The sequence below is a fragment of the Pan troglodytes genome, chromosome 3 (assembly GCF_028858775.2).
Source record: "Pan troglodytes isolate AG18354 chromosome 3, NHGRI_mPanTro3-v2.0_pri, whole genome shotgun sequence".
NCBI lineage: Eukaryota > Metazoa > Chordata > Mammalia > Primates > Hominidae > Pan > Pan troglodytes.
The window spans coordinates 159804056-159825618 of NC_072401.2; the positions used below are offsets into that span (position 1 = coordinate 159804056).

The window sequence follows — 21563 nt, forward strand, 5'->3', positions numbered from 1 at the left end:
ATGATCTAATTTATGTGCAGTATAAGAAACGCATTCTTTTCATCCTACTTACTAACTCTAATTTCCTGCTTTCATAGAGAAGACATAAGAAAACCACTGAATATTTAAACTGTATTTTACACCATGGCTTTCATTAAGAGTATTTTCTGTATTTAAGAAAATCTCATAGATTGAAAAACAACAGTTTGAAGATATCAAATACCTTCTCCCTTTTATCCAGATATGAGCAAACCGATTTAGACCCACATCTGAGCAAAAATGATCTTATACATAAGTGTCAGGAAATTAATAAACATGAGTTTGAAATGAACTAATTCTTTGATCCAGGGATCACCTACAAGCATTGTTTCAGGGCTATTAAAAAAAACTGAGGTCACTTTCGAAAACTTTCCTCAGCTACTGGCAAATATGCAATGGGGTATTCATTTCTTTAGCTTTATTACCATTAAACAGAATTTATTATTAATGGCTAACAAGCATATAAAAAATGTTCAACATCACTAAGCAGCAGAGGAATATAAACTGAAACCGCAATGAGATATCATGTCACACCAGTCACAATGGCAATTATTAAAAAGTGAAGAAATAACAGATATTGGCAAAGATGTGGAGAAAAAGGAAGATGTGGAGAAAAAGGAATACTTATATACTGTAAATGGGAATATAAATTAGTACAACCTCTATGGAAAACAGTAGGGGGATTTCTCAAATAACTAAAAATAGATCTACCACTTGATCCAGCAATCCCACTACTCGGTATCTTACTCAAAGGAAAGGAAATCATTACATCAAAAACACACCTGTACTCATATGTTTATCACAACACTATTTACAATAGCAAATCTAGTGCCAACCTCAGTGTCCATCAACAGATGATTGGATTAAAGAAAATGTGGTATGTATACACAATGAAATACTATTGAGCTATAAAAATGTATGAAATCATATCTTGTGCAGCATCATGAATGGAACTGAAGACCATTCATTATCTTAAGTGAAACAACTCAGAAACAGAAAATCAAATACCATATGTTCTCACCTATAACTGGAAGCTAAATAATGTGTACACATGGATGTAGAGTGTGGAATAATAAACACTGGAGACTCAGAAAAGGTGCTGACAAGAAATTACTTAATGGGTACAAAAAACATTATTCTGGCAATGGATACAGTAAGGGCCAAGACTTCACCACTCCTCAATATATCCACATAACAAAATTGCAGGTGTACCACTTAAATTTATACAAATAAAAAGAAAATAATGAGTTTCTGAAATGGCTAAATGTATGTCATTAATAGTAATTCATACTTCTGTGTGAACAATTTGAGAATAAGCTTTTCTATGGTCTTAGGAAAGGGCACATGTGACTCCTGAGACCTGGGAAGGGTGGAGAGAAGAGCAGATATCTGGAATAGGACAATGAGAAAATGCACGAACTCTAGGAACACTGAAGGCAAATTCAACCATTTCACAAACCTGTCTTGAAACCACTTTTATAAGGACTCAAGGGATATCTGAGAAGGAAACTAGAAAAACTGCTTTTCATTTGTTCCTTGATGATGCACATTTCCTAAGGCTAACTTATAATAAAGACCGGATTTCATGGTATCAAAAGAGAGTAAAGGTATTTTAACTGTAAATAACCCCCTTAGCACAGAACAAAATTTGAAAATAAGTAAATGGATATCCTTAAAAAAGATCAGAGAAGAAGAAGAGAATGAGAAAGGGAAAGACTCACATTATTATTACCATTGTCACCATCATCAGTTCAGCTCAATAACCACTGAAATCAGGTGTTTCAAGAAATTTGATCACAAAATACAAGATTGCAAATAAGAACTATATGAAGAACTATATTGGTGTAAATGATACAAGCCATTGAACACACTAAAGAAGAGAATTATGCTGCAAAATATGTGAAGAATCAACCGCGTATGAAAAGCAGATCAAAATAATGAGATTTACAGAAGTAGAGAATAAACAGAAAACCACGATTATCTCCAAATGATAGATTTCTAAAATACATTAAAGACACATTATGCATAATATAAAGGTAATTTCAATAAGCTTATGCTGAAGGAAGATGCTGTTGATTCTAATAACTGTACTGAATCAGAAAGTAATGCATCATCCTCTTGCTGTCACTTTCATTTATGAAATTCAAATTCATTTCTCCCAAAAGAGATAGAAAGTAAGGAAGAGAAAAAGGAGTGAGAATTATAACCCTCCCAGATCAAAGAAAACAATTTCAAGCAATAAATATGAGTAGGAAAATAATGTCAGCTCTTGAAATTATATATCTCATTCTTAAGACAATAAAAGCAATCTTTCCATGTATTAAAGAAACTTTTTAAAAAATAAACTTGAGAAAGCTAGACAAATAATCTTATCAGTTACTAGTGTTGTAAAACAAATCTCCAAGAACTTAATACCATAAAACTAAATAGTGTTATTATTTCTCATGATTTTGATCTGTTGGGAATGCATAAATAGCTTGGCTAGGCAGATGTGTCTCAGGGTCTCTCATGAAGTGACAGATTGCAGGTGAAGGTGTGGACGGGGGAGAGTAGAGATGGCCAACCATCCCTCTCTTCATATAGTCTCATAGCTTTTCCATGTGACCTCTTCACATTAGGACAGTTTACACTCTTCACAGCATGATGGCCTCAAGGCAGTAGTATTAGTCACATTGCAGCTCAGGACTCCAGACTGCATGTCTCAGTGATCAAGGTAGAAGCTGAGTCTCCTATTATGACCTAGCCTTGGAAATCATCCAACATCAGTTTTGCCAAACTTTGTTAGTCCAACAGCCCAGATACCTTCTTTGTCTCATGAGTATGGGATATAAATATTATCTTTCAATTGGAGTATAAAAGATGTATTGTAAAAATATCATGTGAGATGGGAGATACAGCTATGACCATCTTTGGGAAGCATAATCTGACACAAATATGTTACATTTTTTGCTAGACTGTAGCAAAAAAAAAGACAATAATGTGGCAATAAAAATAAGAAAATATCTCATTTAATTTTCTCATTACCCTTTTAATTTATAGTTTCAAAAATTGGGGAAGTGGCCAAGATGGCCAACTAGATGCAGCTAGTGTGTGTGGCTCTCATGAAGAGGAACAGAAGGGGCAAGTAAATATAGCACCTTCCACCAAAACATCCAGGTACTCACATTGGTAATAATCAAGGAAACAACTCAACCCACAGAGAATGGAGAAAAGTAAGGCAGGATGACAGTTCGCCCAGGAGCCACATGAAGCCAAGGAAACCATCCTCCACTCAGAGAAGTGATGAGTGAATGTGTGACCCTGGGAATCCATGCTTCTCCTACAGATCTTTGCAACTCTCAGATCAGGAGATCCTCTCGTGAGCCCACTTCACCAGGGCCTTCAGTCTGACACACACAGCTATGTGGAGTTTCGGCAGAGCAGCTGCTCAGGCACACACACAGACCCGGGAGCCTGAGATACTAGGGCTTTCCAGGCTTCCCAGCAAAAGCAGCTGCAACTCGGGCAAAGTGGGAGGTTAGACCCCTGTACATACCCCTAGGAAACGGGCTGAATCCAGGGGGCCAAGCAGCAAGAGTCTGTAGGCCCCACTTCCACAGCACCTCACAGTATAAGGCCTACTGGCTTGGAACTCCAGTCAGCAGCCAGTAGCAAAATTTCACCTCCCAGAGACAGCTCCCAAGGGGAAGGGCAGGCCACCATCTTTGCGTTTGGGCCACTTAGTCATTCCAGCCTTTGGGCTTTAAAGAGTCCAAGCCAACCAGGGACAGAAGGGATCCCCCAACACAGCTGCTCTGCAAAAATGTGGCCAGACTCTTTTTTTAAAGAAGATCCCTAATCTCATTCCTCCTCACTGGGTGGGACCTCCCAACCAGGCCCTCCAGCCAACCTCACCAGAATTCTCCAGCCGACAGAGTTTTGAAAGCTTCCTGGGATGGAGCTCCCAAAGGGAGGGGTAAGCTGGCACTTTTGCTCTTTGGGCCACTTAGCTGTACCAACCTTCAGGCTTTGAGGAGCCCTGACCAGTGGTGGAAGTGGTACCCCAGCACAGCACAGCTGCCCTGTAAAAACGTACCCAGACTACTTTTTTAAGCAGGTCCCCAAACCTATCCCTCATCACCAGATGCAGCCTCCCAGCCAGGGTCTCCAGCTACCTTTGCTGGTGTTCTCCAGCTGACAGAGGTTTCAAACTTCCCTGGGACTGAGCTGCCAGCAGGAGGGGTGGGCCAATATCTTTGCTGTTTGGGCAACTTAGCCATTCCAGCCTTCGGGCTTTGGAGTGTCCAAGGCAACTGAGGGCTGATGCAGACCCCCAGCACAGCAAAGCTTCTCTAGAAAAACATGGCCAGACTGCTTTTTAAAGTGTTTCCCCAACCTTATTTCTCCTCACTGGACAAGACCTCCCAACCATGGTCTCCAGCCACCTCCTACAGGTGCATTCAGGCCAGCAACAGGTCTGTATCTCCCTGGGATGGAGCTCACAGAGGGAGGGGTGGGCTGCCATCTTTGCTGTGTCACAGCCTTCACTGGTGATACCTCTAGGTACTGGAAAATTCGAGGCAAATACAGACTGGAGTAGACTCCCCCAGCATATCACAGCAGCCCTACAAAAACGTGGCCAAACTGTTAAGTGGATGCCCATTCACATATCTCCGCACCAGGAAGGTTCTCCAAGCCTGGGCCTCTAGTCGCCCCCTGCCAGGGCTATTAAGCCAACTCAGCAACTCCCTGGACAGAGCCTCCAGGGGCAACTGAAAGCCTCTCTGCCACTGTCTCTGCAGTGGAACTGTCCTTGCTACTCTCAGACTAATGAAGGAACGAAGACCCTAAGTGCCTTATCCACACCTTCAACAAGCTGTAGTCATCCCAAGGAGAGGAGGCCAGTCCATCTTCCACAGGTTGCACACATCCCCCACTGCTCATCACAAGACAGGGAACCCCAGTCTTGGGCCCACAACACAGACCCTTCTTCCTGGGCTGACTGCACTGAGCAATTGCTGACCCACATCTCTCTGAGGTGGAGCCACCAGGGGACAAGCAAAGTGGTGAAGCAGCAAGCCAGATGATATGGAACCCAGAGGGTTTGGTTCAGGAGTGTGTGTAGCAGAGCCTTACCAGAGACGGCTATTCTTCTAGGCTCAACTTACTCCCATAAAAGACTTTAGCTCTAGGGGAACCATCAGACCTGCCCTCTGCCCAGTGGTCTTGCATGTCAAACAGGGCTGGTCCAACCTAAGCACCCCTTGGTCTGCTGACCTCTCCCAGAACCCCAGCCTGGCCATGCCTGTTTACAGAGCAGTCTCAGGTGCCTTTGGGATCCACACTACAGCTTCTGTGCTGGCAGACAGTGCCTAAATGGTGGAGAGCCTTAGCAAGGCAGTCCCTATGGCCATGCACCGGCCCACATGTACCCTCCCCATACTGCAACTTCCCCTGAGCTGAAATGAAAGAAAAAAATTTAAAGGCAGTTGGAAAGAAAGGTCAGGTCACCTACAAAAGGAAGCCTAACATTCTAACGTGGACCTCTCAGCAGAAACCCTACAAGCCAGAAGAGATTGGGGGCTAATATGTGACATTCTTAAAGAAAATAAATTCCAACCAAGAATTTCATATCTGGCCAAGCTAAGCTTTATAAGTGAAACAGAAATAAGTTACTTTGTAGACAAGCAAATGCTGAGGGGATTTTTTTACCACAGATCTGCCTTACAAGAGCTCCGGAAGAAAGCACTAAATATGGAAAGGAAAAATTGTTACCAGCCACTACAAAAACACACTGAAGCACACAGACCAGTGACACTGTAAAGCAGCCACATAAACAAGTCTGCAAAATAACCAGCTAACATCATGATGACAGGATGAAATGCACACATAGCAATACTAACCTTGAATGTAAACGGGCTAAATGCCCCAATTAAAAGGCACAGAGTGGCAAACTGGATAAAGAACCAAGACCCATGGGTCTGCTGTCTTCAAGAGACCCATCTCACATATAATCACACACATAGTCTTGGAGGAAAATCTACCAAACAAATGCAAAACAGAAAAAAGTAGGGGTTATAATTCTAGTTTTTGACAAAACAGACTTTAAACCAACAGAGATCAAAAAAGACAAAGAAGGGCATTACATAATGGTAAAGCATTCAATTCAACAAGATCTAACTCTTCTAAATGCATATGAACCCAATACAGCAGCACCCAGATTTATAAAAGAAGTTGTTAGAGACTTTCAAAGAGACTTAGTCTCCCACACAATAATAGTGGTAGATTTTAATACACCACTGACAATATTAGACAGATTATTGAAACAGAAAATTAACAAAGATATTCAGGACCTGAACTCAACAGTGGATCAAATTGACCTGATAGACATCTACAGGACTTTCCACCCAAAAACAACAGAACACATATTATTTGCATAGCCACATGGGCTATGCTCTAAAATCAATCACATACTTGGAAGTAAAACACTCCTCAGTCAATGCAAAAGAACTGAAATTATAAAAACAGTCTCTCAGACCACAGTGCAATCAAATTTGAAATCAAGACTAAGAAATTCATTGAAAACCATACAGTTACATGGAAATTGAATGACCTGCTTCTGAATTACTTTTGGGTAAATAAGGAAATTAAGGCAGAAATCAAGAAGTTATCTGAAACTAATGATAACAAAGATACAGCATACCAGAATCTGTGGGACACAGCTAAGTCAGTGTGAAGAGGGATATTTATAGCACAAATGCTCACATCAGAAAGACAGAAAGATCTCAAGTTAACAACCTAACAATACAACTAAAAGAACTAGAGAACCAAGAGCAAACAAATCCCAAAGCTAACAGAAGACAAGAAATAACCAAAATCAGAATGGAATTGATGGAGGCTAAGACATGAAAACCATTCAAAAGATTAACAAATCCAGTACCTGATTTTTTTTAAAACATTAATAAAATAGATACACCATTAGCTAGACTAATAAAGAAGAAAAGAGAGAATATTCAAATAAACACAATCAGAAATGACAAAGGGCATATTACCACTGACCCCACAGAAATACAAACAACCATTGGAGAATATCATGACCACCTCTATGCACATAAACTAGAGAATCTAGAAGAAATGAATAAATTCCTAGACACATACACCCTCCAAAGACTGAACCAGGAAGAAATTGAATTCCTGAACGGAACAATAAAGAGCTCTGAAATTGAGGCAGTAATAAATAGCCTACCAACCAAAACCAAAAAAGAAAAAACAAACAAAAAAAACAAAGCCAGAACCAGATGGATTCACAGCTGAGTTCTACCAGATGTACAAAGAAAAGCTGGTACCATACCTACTGAAACTATTCCAAGAAATTGAGGATTGTGGAGGAGGGACTCTTCCCTAACTCATTCTATGAGGCCAGTATCATCCTGATACCAAAACCTGGCAGGGACAAACACACACAAAAGAAAACTTCAGAACAATATCTCTGATGAACATGTATATTGATGCAAAAGTCCTCAATAAAATACTGGCAAACAAAATCCAGCAGCACATCAAAAAGCTTATCCACCACAATCAAGTAGGCTTTATTCCTGGGATGCAAGGTTGATTCAACATATGCAAATCAATAAATGAGATCATCACATAAACAGAACTAAAGACCAAAACCATATGATTATCTAATAGATGCAGAAAAGGCTTTCCATAAAATTCAGCATCCATTTATGTTAAAAAACTCTCAACAAACTAGGTATTGAAGGAACATACCTCAAAATAGTAAGAACCGTGTAAGACAAATCCACAACTGGCATCATACTGAATGGGCAAAAGCTGGAAGCATTCTCCTTCAAAACTGGCACAAGACAAGGATGCCCCCGCTCACCACACCTATTCATCATAGTGCTGGAAGACCTGGCAAGGGCAATTAAGAAGAGAAAGAAATAAAGGGCATCCAAATAGGAAGCGAGGAAGTCAAACAGTCTCTGTTTGCAGACAACATGATCTAATATCTAGAAAACCCCATCGTCTCAGCCCAAAAGCTTCTTAAGCTGATAAACAACTTCAGCAAAATCTCAGGATACAAAATCACTGTGCAAAAATAACTACAATTTCCTATACACCAACAACAGTCAAGCCAAGAGCAAAACAGGAACAAACTCTTCTTAACAATTGCCACAAAAAGAATAAAATACCTAGGAATACAGCTAACGAGGGAGATGAAAGAACTCTACAACTAAAACTACAATTTCTCAAAGTAATTAGACATGGCACAAACCAATGGAAAAACATTCTATGCTCATGGATACAAAGAATCAATATCATGAAAATAGCCATACTGCACAAAGCAATTTAGAGATTCAATGCTATTCCTATGAAACTACCACTGACATTCTTCACAGAACTAGAGAAAACTACTTTAAAATTCATATGAAACCAAAAAAGAGCCTGAATAGCCAAGGCAATCCTAAGCAAAAAGAACAAAGCTGGAGGCATCATGCTGCCCAACTTCAAACTATACTACAGGGATACAGTAACCAAACAGCATGGTACTAGTACAAAAACAGACATATAGTCCAATGGAACAGAACAGAGACCTCAGAAATAAGGCCACACCCCTATCACCTGATCTTTGACAAACCTGACAAAAACAAGCAATTGGGAGAGGGTTCCCTATTTAATAAATGGTGCTGGGATAACTGGCTAGCCATATACATAAGATTGAAACTGGACCCATTCCTTTCACCATATACAAAATTAACTCAAGATGGATTAAAGACTTAAATGTAAAACCCAAAACTATAAAAACCCTGGAAGACAATCTAGGCAATACCAATCAGGACACAGGCACAGGCAAAGATTTCATGATAAAGACACCAAAAAACAATGTCAACAAAAGCAAAAATTGACAAGTGGGATCTAGTTAAACCAAAGAGCTTCTGCACAGCAAAAGAAACTATGAACAGAGTAAATAGACAACCTACAGAATGGGAGAGAATTTTTGCAAACTATGCATCTGACAAAGGTTTAAGGTTCAGTATCTTCTTACACTTACAAAAATAAAAACAAAATAATCCTATAAAAAATGTGGGCAAAGGACATGAACAGACACTTCTCGAAGACAGACATACACACAGCCAACAAGGACGTGAATTAAAAGCTCAATATCACTGATAATTAGGGAATAGAACCATAATAAGATACCATCTCACACTAGTCAGAATGGCTATTATTAAAATGTCAAAAAATAACAGATGCTGGTGAGGTTGTGGAGAAAAAGGAACAGTTACATAGTGTTGGTGGGAGTGTAAATTACTTCAACCATTGTGGAAGACAGTGTGGTGATTCCTTAACGACCTAAAGACAGAAATACCATTCGACTAAGAAATTCCATTCCCGTGTATACACCCAAAGGAATAAAAATCATTCTGTTATAGACACATGAACCTGTAAGTTCACTGCAGCACTCTTCACAATAGCAAAGATATGGAATCAACTTAAATGCCCATCAATAATACACTGGATAAAGAAAATGTAGTACATATACACCATGAAATACTATGCAACCATGACAAAAAACAAGATCATGTTCTTTGCAGGGACATGGATGAAGCTGGAGGCCATGATCCTTAGTAAGCCAACACAGGAACAGAAAACCAAATGCCACATGTCCTCATTTGTAAGTGGGAGCTAAATGATGAGAACACATGGACACATAGAGGGGAATACACACTGGGGCCTTTCGGAGGTGGAGGGTGGGAGGTGGGAGAGGATCAGGAAAAACAACTAATGGGCACTAGGCTTAATACCTGCGTGATTAAATAATCTATATAGCAAACCCCCATGACACAAGTTTACCTATGTAACAAACCTGCACATGTACCCCTGAACTTAAAATAAAAGTTAAATAAAATTGTCTCAGGAATTAGAGAAAAGGGGAATTTGCCAAATCAATTTTATGAAGGCTTTGTTGTTCTGATATTCAAAAACGACAAAAATTTATTAACAAAAACTGATGCCAAAACAATAAATAACTATTAACAAGTATACACACATACAGAAATGCAAACTGAGTTTCAGAGTCTACTTGGCATGCTCAAGATCATGCTGCAAATGCCATAGCCAGCAAACAAACATCTATTTCCAATTTTAATTGCCTTCCATTATAGTGATCACTCCATTAAAGTCAGTGCATCACTGAGTTCTTATTTATTATAAAGGTCTGTTTCTCAATAGCACTTTTGAATGAGAGCTCAGCATTAGACCCACAAAAAAAAATGGTGAAAAAAATGTTCAGACTGGTCCCACCAAGGTTTACTAGGCCTGCAAAGATAAGACGATAAGACTTGTGGCTTTTTCATCAATACTGCTGCACAAAGATAGTATTCAACCTTACTCATATCATCCCATTCCTTATCAGTTGTTACAATGTTATCTTTATTGTATTTAAATGTCAGTTTTCTCACTCAACAGAAAACAAAGTCTCCAATTTAAAGAAGAAAATACCGTCAGATTTGGATTCCTTTAAATACCCTCCCCTCCATGTCAAGTTTATCTTGAAGCATTCTTATCTCATTTCATTCTGTCCCCACTTGTGTCCAAAGTTAATCTCTTCCACCTATACTTTGAGTTCCGTCCCTTTCTGTCTGCTTTGAGAAATTTCTCTCTTAATTATGTTCACTTATTTTTACCTTATACCTCCCTTCTCTACTGGACCTTTCCTTTCCTTTTACAAACAAATTTAAATTCCTTATCTTAGAAAAAATATAACCCTTCCCTAGTCTTTTCCATCATTTAAACTGCTTCCTTCCCGGTTTCCTCCAAATCTAAAGTGCTTAGCAGAACGGTTTTTACTGGATGCAATCACTTTATTTTCTCCTACTCACTCCATGACTCATTTTGGTCTGGTTTCAGCCTCGCACTTCCTTCAAGTTCTTCTTTCAAATAACCCAGCTCTTTAGTACAACTCTCTGACTAGGGGCATGAGAGTTATATACCCAACCCTTGGTAAGAGATGGCCATCTTATAGCATTCTTTCAAGAGTCAGTGTGTGTCATGAAAAAAGTTTTTTTTTTGATGGGTGTTTCCAGCTCCTCCTTAAAAATATTCAGTCACCTGGCTGCAGTAAAATGCCACCAGCTGGGAGATTCAGGACAGAAATGTTTTCACTTCTCTCTCAAGCCTACATGGCTTTCTGAGTACACATTCTACTAATAATTAATCTCCAGTTGTTTCTCCTAGTTAAGTGTTTATCTCTTAAAGTCCAGCATGCCAAGCTCAGCCAAACAGCTAGAGATAGCAGAAAAAAATTATAACAGCTTATTTTATCATAAATAGTCCCACAAACAATTTTGGCAACTATCCCACTCTCCTCAGGCTACCATCACAAAATACCATAGAGTGAGTGGCTTAAACAACAGAAATTTATTTCTTACAGTTCTGGAGGCTGGAAGTCCAAGATCAAAGTACTAGCTTGATTCAGTTCTCAAGAGGATACTCCTCCTGACTTTCAGATGGCCGTCTTCTCACCGTGTCTTCACGTGGCCTTTCTTCTGTTAGTACATGCAAAGAGAGAAGAGAGAGAGAGATCTAGAGTCTTCTTATAAAGTCATTAGTCTTGTCACAAAGGCCCTATTATCAGGACCTAATCTAACCCTAACTACTTCCCAAAGACCGCATCTCTAAATACCATCACTTTTGGAATTAGGGTTTCAATGTATGAATTTGAGGGGGTGGGAGGACACAAACATTCAGTCCATATCAGCCACCCTATGGTTGGTTCCAAAGTTGTCAAAACTAACAACTGATTTGGGGATCCTACTTTAATTCAGAATTATAAGCTTCCTCATGTGTTCTGAGTGTGACAGGAGTCATAGGTGGAGATTTCTTGTTACCAGTTTAATTTTAGGCATATAGTAGCCCCTCCCAGTCTTGATAATACGGAAATACATATCTGAAATCATCACAGTCTTGGGTCATGATGAATCTTTGTTAGCTGTGGGTATTCTTGTAGACTTCAGATTAGGACCTGATGCAAGAATAGCAGCTGAAGAGGTAGATGGCCAGATAAAAATAATGGATTGAACATATACATATCTAATTTCTCTCATTCCTAAAACTACATAAAAATATTTTTAGAAGACATACACTAAAATATGTGGAAAAGAGAAAAAATTAACAACATTTTTTGGCAGTTGGTGCCAAAGGAGGAATAAACTAGATTTTCTTATCAGCTTATCCAGATGTAGGACAGAGGGGAAGAGCAGGGATGGAACTTGAAAGCTATCTGCCCTCAAACATCAATAATAGGATCAGACTGTTTATTAAAATCTAGTATACTGAATTTTGAAATGGCAAGAATTATACCTAGGAGAGAAAAATCTTATTTTTGGAGACTGTAAATGCTACGTTGATGAAAAATTTATTTGGGGATATTATCTTCTTGAGATTCTATGACTATAATCTTGTATGATAAATGAGGCAACTTAGAAACATTCATTTATCTCAATTCCTACATTAAACAAAGATGGTTTTAAATGCAGACTCTTGAATGACTATTATAATTTGCTTTGTACAGCAGCTAATACTGCCTTAGTGTTATAAGAGTTAAATAATAACTAAATAAGATGAACATTTTTACCACTTTTTCAGTTCCAAATCAAGTGAATTCCCAATAACTTGAGAGATTAAGCAAATGTAAACTGAGTTTCATTTGTATAAAACCAATCTGGGTAATTCAGGAAATGTACTTTGTAGCTTGCTATGAAGATGTCTTTACATTTGACAGTTCTCAGACATCAGTTGTAACAGAATGTTGTACTTTCAATATTAATTTGACAATGTTTTGAATTACTGCTCATTTTTGCATAATATTTTATTTACGCCTGAAAATATACCTTTGTCTCATAATTACAAGATGGTCAGCTAAAAGTTCTGTTTTCAAGTGTACCAAACAGTGGCCAATACACTTCCTTCTGAGAAAAAAAGGAATCACACAGATATCCTTAAAATAACACCTTCTAAGTGTTAAAAGTTGAGTCAAGTAAATAAATACACATCTTTACTAGTGTCCTTTTAGGGACTTTTTTTATCTTTAAAAAATGTTTTAAATTTAAATATTATGGCTATAATACCAATTGATAGCTGTCTGAAATCCTACAATAGGGAAACTTTTGATATGAAAATTGACAATGCTACAAAAGAGTGTACCTAGATCCAGCTAATTGTATGGTCTATATTTCGCAATATTTCCTAAAGAAGGATTAGATCAGGCATATGTGTGCTGTATCTGCAAAAATCTGGAGAAGATTGGTAATACCCTACCCCCAAAATCTGTGTGTTAGGTTAAAAACCACTTATGCAGATGGATCTGATTCTGCTGATTCATCATTCCCATTGTCATTACACAGACGGTTCTAAGGTGAGTTAACAATTTAAGGCGATGTCTACTTGGGGTTACCAGATCTCCTGTGCTGTCTTGAAATAATCATTTAGTCAAGTTCCATGTGGCTAATAAAGCAGCATAACAACACACCCATACACTGACAATGCAAACTAAGATGGCACAAGTGCCAGCCTTAACAAGTCTTCAGATTAGTATTGCTTTTAATAAATAAACAGAAAATTCTCACCTCTTTAATACTTTGGTTAGACAATTCTATAAAAATGCAGATCTCATTAATTTTCCATTATAAGTAAATGGTACATTGAAGAGAAAATTCTTTTCTGTATGTGTTTCATTGCAACTAATGTACTTGGCGCTGTTTTTTGTGATTGCTATTTATTTAACTAATTCTTACTAAGGATGCCACGGATAATTTTCTTTTTCTTCATTCTCCATTTTTTAGCAATATAGTGGGATACAGAGCCCTTTTGCTTTCTGACTTCACACACAGTGCAGGTGTTTTAGAATGCAGATTGAAACTAATCACTGGGAAAGAAGTGAAGAGATAATATGCTAAATATGTGAATCTGTGACTGTTCACAGAGACTGTATTACAAAATTGAATGCAATAAAGTAATTACTGGTTTGTCTGATAATTTTGCACCAATGATTAATGATGAACTAAAATCAGAAGTAAACGATTGTAACAGCTTCCCTCAATAAAAACCACACTTAATTTTTTTTTCTTACATGTACTTAGTAAAGAAATTGTGGAAAACACAAAATATAAAGAGAAAATCCAGCTGATAAAATTCTACCATCTAGAAGTATCTACTATTAACATTTTGGAATTTTATATCCAATAACATTGTTACTTTTTATGCATGTGTGTAAGAATGTATCTCTTAGTGCCTCAGCAGTAGGCACTAGAATTGTGTCCTCCCCATTGCAAGCCTAAAGCAGAAGAAGAGCTGCTACTGCTGTACTTTCTCCTAGGCTGTAAGACTTCCAAACAGGGCCAGCTTGGCAACCTGGAATTGGTCTGCCTGTGTCATTGCTGGGTGTCCCAGCCTCCTCTCCTGAGACAGTGGTGCAGCAAGGCCCTTTCCACTCCATCCCCAGGAAGGACTCCAGGCATTCAGAGCACACACTTGCCTGCACCAGCAGCCTGAGTCACCCCCACCCTTCCTGTGCACAGATCAAGGTGCAACAGAGCCTTCTTTACTTCACCTCCAGGCAGATATCCAGGCATTTGGAGCACTTGCTGTCATGGACTAGCAACCTGAGGCACCCCACCCTTCCTGTGCAGAGATCCTGGTGCTGGAGGACCCTCTTCACTTCATGGCCAGACAGATCTCCAGGAATTCAGAGCAACCACTCATCTCAATCAACAGACAGTGCTGCTCCATCTTTCCTGTGCAGAGATTGTGGTGAAGCAGACCCTTCTCTACTCCTGCCCAGGCAGATCTCCAAGAATTCAGAGCCTTTGCTCACCCAAATCAGCAGCCTAAGCTGGCCCACCCTCCCTGTGCAGAGTCTATAGTGAAGCGGGACCCTCTCTACCCTATGACCAGGCATAACTCCAGGCAGTTGGAGCGCATATTAGGCTGGATTATAAACCTGAACAGCCACACCATTCCTGTGCAGATTGAGGTGCAGTGGGGCCCTCTAGACTCTACACTCAGGCAGATCTCCAGGCATTTGGAGCAACCACTTTCCTGGGTTAGGAGTTTAGGCTGCTCCCCTGACCATGCAGAAAACTTGAGGCCAAGGAGGTGTCCTAGCTCCATACCTAGGCACACCTCTTGGTGATGGGTGGCTGCCCACTGGATTCTCCCTCAGCACCAGGGCTTGTGCCTTACACTGGGGAATCTATAGGTGGTCCTGCTCAATCCCACCTTGTCCATCTTGCTCCCTGCCCACTTCCAGGATGAGCAAGGAGCCCAGACCACTGTGCACTCCAACAACGAGACCACTGCCTGATGAAACTGAGAGCGTGCCCTGGTAAACAAGGATCAAGTATATACTCAGCCACATTCACCTCAGCGGCTCTCATCCATAAGCACCATCTACTGACTTATAAGTCAAACCACACAGCTCAATATAAAACACTCCAAAAGGCTGGTGCAGTGGCTCACACCTGTAATCCTAGCACTTTGGGAGGCTGAGGTGGGCGGATCATGAGGTCAGGAGATCAAGATCATCCTGGCCAACATGGTGAAACCCCCTCTCTACTAAAAATACCAAAAAATTAGCCAGGCACGGCAGTGCGTGTCTGTAGTCCCAGCTACTCAGGAGGCCGAGGCAGAAGAATTGCTTGAACCCAGGAGGTGGAAGCTGCAGTGAGCCAAGATCATGCAACTGCACTCCAGCCTGGGTGACAGAGAGAGACTCTGTCTCAAAAAAAAAAAAAAAAAAAAGAAAAAAAAGTGCCAAAAGAAGTACGTAGGGCTATAGAAGCAAAGCCAAAGTATTCTACCCAGAATTTTCTACAGTCACACTACCTAGAGCACAGCAGAAAGGGAAAGGAAAATAAACAAACAAAAATTCAATAATATTCTAGATAAAGAAAGAAAAGGGAAAAACAATTTGCATGAAAATAACTATAAAAATTAGAAGTGCCAGCATTTCCAAATGAGAAGGAATCAGTGTAAGAATTCTTGTACAATGAAAAATCTGAGTGTAGTGACATCACCAAAGGATCACACTAGCTCTCCAGTAATGGGCCCTAGACAAAATGGAAACTCAGAAATTCCATAAATAATTCAAAGCATAGATTGCAAGGAAGCTCAATGAGATCCAACCTAAGATTGAATATCAACACAAAGAAATTTATAAATCAATCCAGAAAAAGAAGTAAGAGATAAACATCTTTGAAAATTAAATCAGAGCCTCTGGAATTGAAAAATTCACTTAAGGAATTTCAAAATGCAATTGAAAGTTTTATCAACTGACCAAGCAGAAGAAAGAATTTCAGAATTTGAAGACCAGTCTTTAACCCAATCAGACAAAAATACAGAAAAAAAGAATTTTAAAATATGAAGTTTTTGAAAAATAGGAGACTACGTAAAGTGACCAAACCTATGAATTATTAACATTCCTGAGAAAAAAGAAGAAAAAGTAAACAACCTGTAAAACATGTTTGAGGGAGTAATTTAAGAAAATTTCCCTATCTGGCTAGAGAGGTAGATATCCAGATACAAGAAATCCAGATAACACCTGCGAGATACTATACAAAATGAACATTACCAAGGCATATAGTCACAAGACTATACAAAGTCAACACTAAATAAATGAATCTTAAAGGCAGCTAAAGAAAAAGGTCAGATCACATACAAAGGGAACTACATTTAGCTAACAGCAGATGTCTCAGCAGAATTCTTATAAGCCAGGAGAGACTGGAGGCCTATTTTCAGCATTCTTTAAAAAAGATATTTCAATAAGGAATTTTATATCCCACCAAATTAAGCTTCATAAGTGAGGGAGCATAAAATATTTTCCACACAAGCAAGTGCTAAGACCACTAGACCAGCCTTACAGAAGTTCTTTAAGGGATCTCTAAACATAGAAACTAAAGAATGATACCTGCTACCACAAAATCATACTTAAGTACATAGCCCACAGACCCAATAAAGCACACACAATAGAAACTACAAAGCAACCAGTGAACAACTTCATGATACGATTAAAACCTCACATATCAGTATTTGAATGTGAATGGTCTCAATATCCCACTTAAAAGGCACAGAGTTGCAAGTTGGATAAAAAAAAACAAGACCCATCCTTCTGCTGTATTCAAGAGACCCATCTCACATGTAACAATACCCATAGGCTCAAAGCCAAGTGTTGAAGAAAGATCTAGCATGTAAACAGAAAACAAAAAAGAACACAGGTTGCTATTCTTATATCAGATAAAGACTTTAAACCAACACTGGTTAAATTTTGAATAAAGAAGGACATTACAAATGATAAAGAGTTAAAGTCAACAAGAAGCCTTAAATATCCTAAATATATATGCACCCAATGTTGGAGCACCGTGATTCATGAAACTACTTCTAGACCTATGGAAAGACTTAGCCACACAATAATAGTGGAGGACTTCAACACCTCACGGACAGTGATAGATAGATAATCTATTTAACAAATAAATTCTGGGCTTAAAACTAACAAAGAAACTCTGGACTTAGATTTGACACTTGATCAATTGGATCTAATAAACATCTGCAGAACACTCCACCCATCAACCCTGAAATATATATCCTTCTCATCTGCACATGGAACACACTCCAAGATCAACCACATGCTCAGCCATAAGGCAAGTCTCAATAAATTTTAAAAAAATTGAAATCATACCAATGATACTCTCAGACCACAGTGGAATGAAAAGAGAAATCAATAACAAGAAGTTTTCCCAAAACTGCAAGATTACATGGAAATTAAACAATTTGCTTCTGAATGACTTCTTATAAACAATGAAATTAAGGCAGAAACTTAAAAGTTCTTTGAAATAAGTGAAAACAGAGACATGACATGCCAAAATCTCTGAGACACTGCAAAAGCAGTGTTAACGGAAAAGCTTATAGCACTAAATGCCTACCTCAAGAAGTTAGAAAGATGTCAAATTAATGACCTAGCATCACACCAAAGGAAATAGAAAAACAAGAACAAACTAATCCCAAAGCTAGCAAAAGAAAATAAATAACAAAATCAGAGCAGAACTGAATGAAACTGAGACTCAAAAATCCATACAAAGAGTCAAATAAACCAAAAGTTGGTTCTATGAAAGGATAAACAAGATCAGTAGACCACTAGATAGATTAACAAAGAAAACATGAAAGAAGATCCAAATAAGCACAATCAGAAAGACAAAGGTGGCATTACAACTGATCCCACAGAAATAAAAAGATCCTCAGAGATTGTATGAACACCTCCATGCACACAAACTGGAAAATCTAGAGAAACTGTATAAATTTCTGGAAACACACAACCTATCAAGATTGAATCAGGAAGAAATTGAAACCCTGATCAATATTGAGTTCCAAAATTAAATCAGTAATAAAAAACCTACAGAACAAAAAAGCCCCAGACCAGATGGATTCACAGAAAAATTCCATAAGATGTACAAAGAAGAGCTGGCACCAATTCTACTGAAACTACTCCAAAAACAAAAAAAAATTGAGGAGGGACTTCTTCCTAGTTAACTCTTTCTACAAAGCCAGCATTATCCTGATACTCAAACTTGACAAAGACACAACGAAAAAAGAAAACCACAGGGCAATATCCATGATGAACATAGATGCAAAAAAAGGTAAACAAAACACTAGCAAGCCAAATCCAGTAGCACATCAAAAAGCTAATTCACTATGATCAAATAGGCTTCATTTCTGGGATGCAAGTTTGGTTCAAAATATGCAAATCAATAAATGGGATTCACCACATAAACTGAATTAAAAACAAAAAACATACGACCATCCTAATAGATGTTGAATCAGCCTTCAATAAAATCCAACATCTCTTCATGATAAAAAAAAAACCCCTCAACAAACTAGGCATTAAAGGAACATACCTCAAAATAATAATAGCCATCTATTACAAACCCACAGCCAACATCATACTGAACAAGAAAAAGGTAGAAGCATTCTCCCTGAGAAATGGAACAAAATAAGGATGCCCACTCTCACCACTCATCTTCAACATAGTGCTGGAATTCCTAGCCAGAGCAATCAGGCAAGAGAAAGAATAAAATGCATGCAAATAGGAAACGGAGAAATCAAACTATCTCTCTTCATGGATGATATGATTCTATAACTGTGAACTCTAAAGACTCCACCAAAAGCCTCCTGGAACTGATAAACAACTTCATTAAAGCTTCAGTATACCAAACCAATGTACAAAAATCAGTAGCATTTCTGTACACCAGTAACATTCAAGCTGAAAGCCAAATCAAGAATACCATCCCATTCACAATAGATACACACACAAAAAAATAAATTACCTAGGAATACATCAAACCAAGAAGGTAAAAGATCTCTACACGGAGAACTACAAAACACTGCTGAAAGAAATCATAGATGACACAAATAAATGGAAAAATATTCCATGATCATGGATTAGTAGAATCAAATTATTAAAATGGCCATACTGCCCAAAGCAATTTACAGATTCGTCACTATTCCTATCAAACTACCAATGTCGTTTTTCACAGAACTAGAAAAGACTATTCTAAAATTCATATGAAACCAAAAAAGAGCCCAAATGGTCAAAACAATTCTAAACAAAAAAGAACAAAGTCAGAAGCATCTCATTACCCAACTTCAAACTATACTATTATATAAGACTCTAGTAACCAAAACAGCATAGTACTGGTACAAAAAAGAATAGAGAACCCGGAAATAGAGCCACACACCTATAGCCATCTGATCTTTGACAAAATCACCGAAAACAAGCAATGGGGAAAGGACTCCCTATGCAATAAATGGTGCTAGGATAGCTAGCTAGCTTTATGCAGAAGAATGCAGCCAGACCCATGTACAAAAATCAATTCAAGATGGGTTGGAGATTTAAATGTAAGACTGCAAACTACAAGAATCCTAGAAGAAAACTTAGGAATACCATTCTGGACACTACCCTTTGAAAAGAATTTATGACTAAGTCCTCAAAAGCAATTACATAAAAACAAAAATTGGCAAGTGAGAACCAACTAAAGAACTTCTGAACAGAAAAAGAAACTATCAACAGAGTAAACAGACAACCTCCAGACTGAGAGAAAATATCCACAAACTGCATTGCATTCAACAAAGTTCCATTATCCAGAATCTATAAGAAATTTAAACAATTCAACATCAGAAAACAACCCCATTAAAAAGTGGGCAAAAGATAGGAACAGATGCTTCTCAAAAGAAAACATACAAGTGGCCAATAAACATGAAAAAATGCTCAACATTAATAATCACCAGAAGAATGCAAATCAAAACCACAATGAGATACCATCTCACATCAGTCAGAATAGCTATTACTAAAAAGTACAAAAACAACAGATACTTGCAAGGCTGCAGAGAAAAGGGAATGTTTATACACTGTTGGTGTGAATGTAAATTAATTCAGCCACTGTAGAAAGCAGTTTGGGGAACTTAAAGAACTTAAAACAGAACCACCATTTGACCCCCATTACTAGGTGTATACCCAAAATAACGTAAGTTGTTCTACCCAAAAGACATATGCACTTATATATTCATTGCAGCACTATTTACAATAGCGAAGACATGGAATCAACCTAGGTAGCCATCAGTGGTGAATTGGATAAAGAAAATGTGGTACACATACCCCAAGGAATACTACATGCAATAAAAAATAATGAAACATGAATGCAGCTGGAGGCCATTATTCTAAGCAAATTAATGGAGAAACAGAAAAGCAAATACCACATGTTCTCACTTCTAAGTGGGAGCTAAACTTTGGGTACTCATGGGCATAAACATGCAACAATATACACTGGGAACTAATAGAGGAGAGAGGAAGGGAAGGAGGGGGGAAAGCATTGAAAACTTGTTAGGTTCAATACTCACTACCTAGGTGACAGGATCATTCATACCCCAAAACTCATCATCATGTGATATGCCCACGTAACAAACCTGCACATGTATTCCCTTAATCTAAAAGAAAAGTTGAAATTATACAAAAAATGTTAAAAAAAAAAAAAAAAAAAGTCTAACTTAAATCCTAAATCCTTAACCCTAAAAAAAAACAAAAAACCAAAAGAAAAAAGAAAAGAGTTCCTTCCCACCTCCTCCTATCCTCAGTTTTGGTTATCAGTGTAATGTTGAACTCATAGAATGATCTGGGAATTGTTTCCTTCATTTTCTAAAAATTCTCTAAGAATTTTCTTACAATTCCCACATCTGTTATTTCTTCGCTACATGTTTGAGAGAATTTACCAGTGGGGGGGAATGTGTTCCTTGCAATATTACCGCATGCTCTTTGTCTGTATATAATATGCAAATAGAAGCATGCAGCTAGATTTTACTTTATGTAATGTTGAGAGGTGACAGCATGCTGACGGCCCTCACTCACTCTCGCTGCCTCCTCGGCTTTGGCGCCCACTCTGGCCGGGCTTGAGGAGCCCTTCAGCCCGCCTCTGCACTCTGGGAGCCCCTTTCTGGGCTGGCCAAGGCCCAGGCGGCTC

The 21563-nt window shown here is 38.4% G+C and overlaps 1 long non-coding RNA gene across 3 annotated transcripts in view; it reads right to left on the reverse strand.

Annotated features, from left to right (window-relative positions):
- Window positions 1–21563, reverse strand: part of LOC107974460 (uncharacterized) — a 380241-nt gene that overhangs the window by 343133 nt on the left and 15545 nt on the right. For 2 of the 3 annotated variants that reach the window (XR_008547646.2, XR_008547647.1), the window contains exon 2: window positions 11433–11549. This is a non-coding gene — a long non-coding RNA (uncharacterized LOC107974460). The remainder of the gene's footprint in view (window positions 1–11432; window positions 11550–21563) is intronic. The other variant, XR_010156735.1, reaches the window with a different exon arrangement.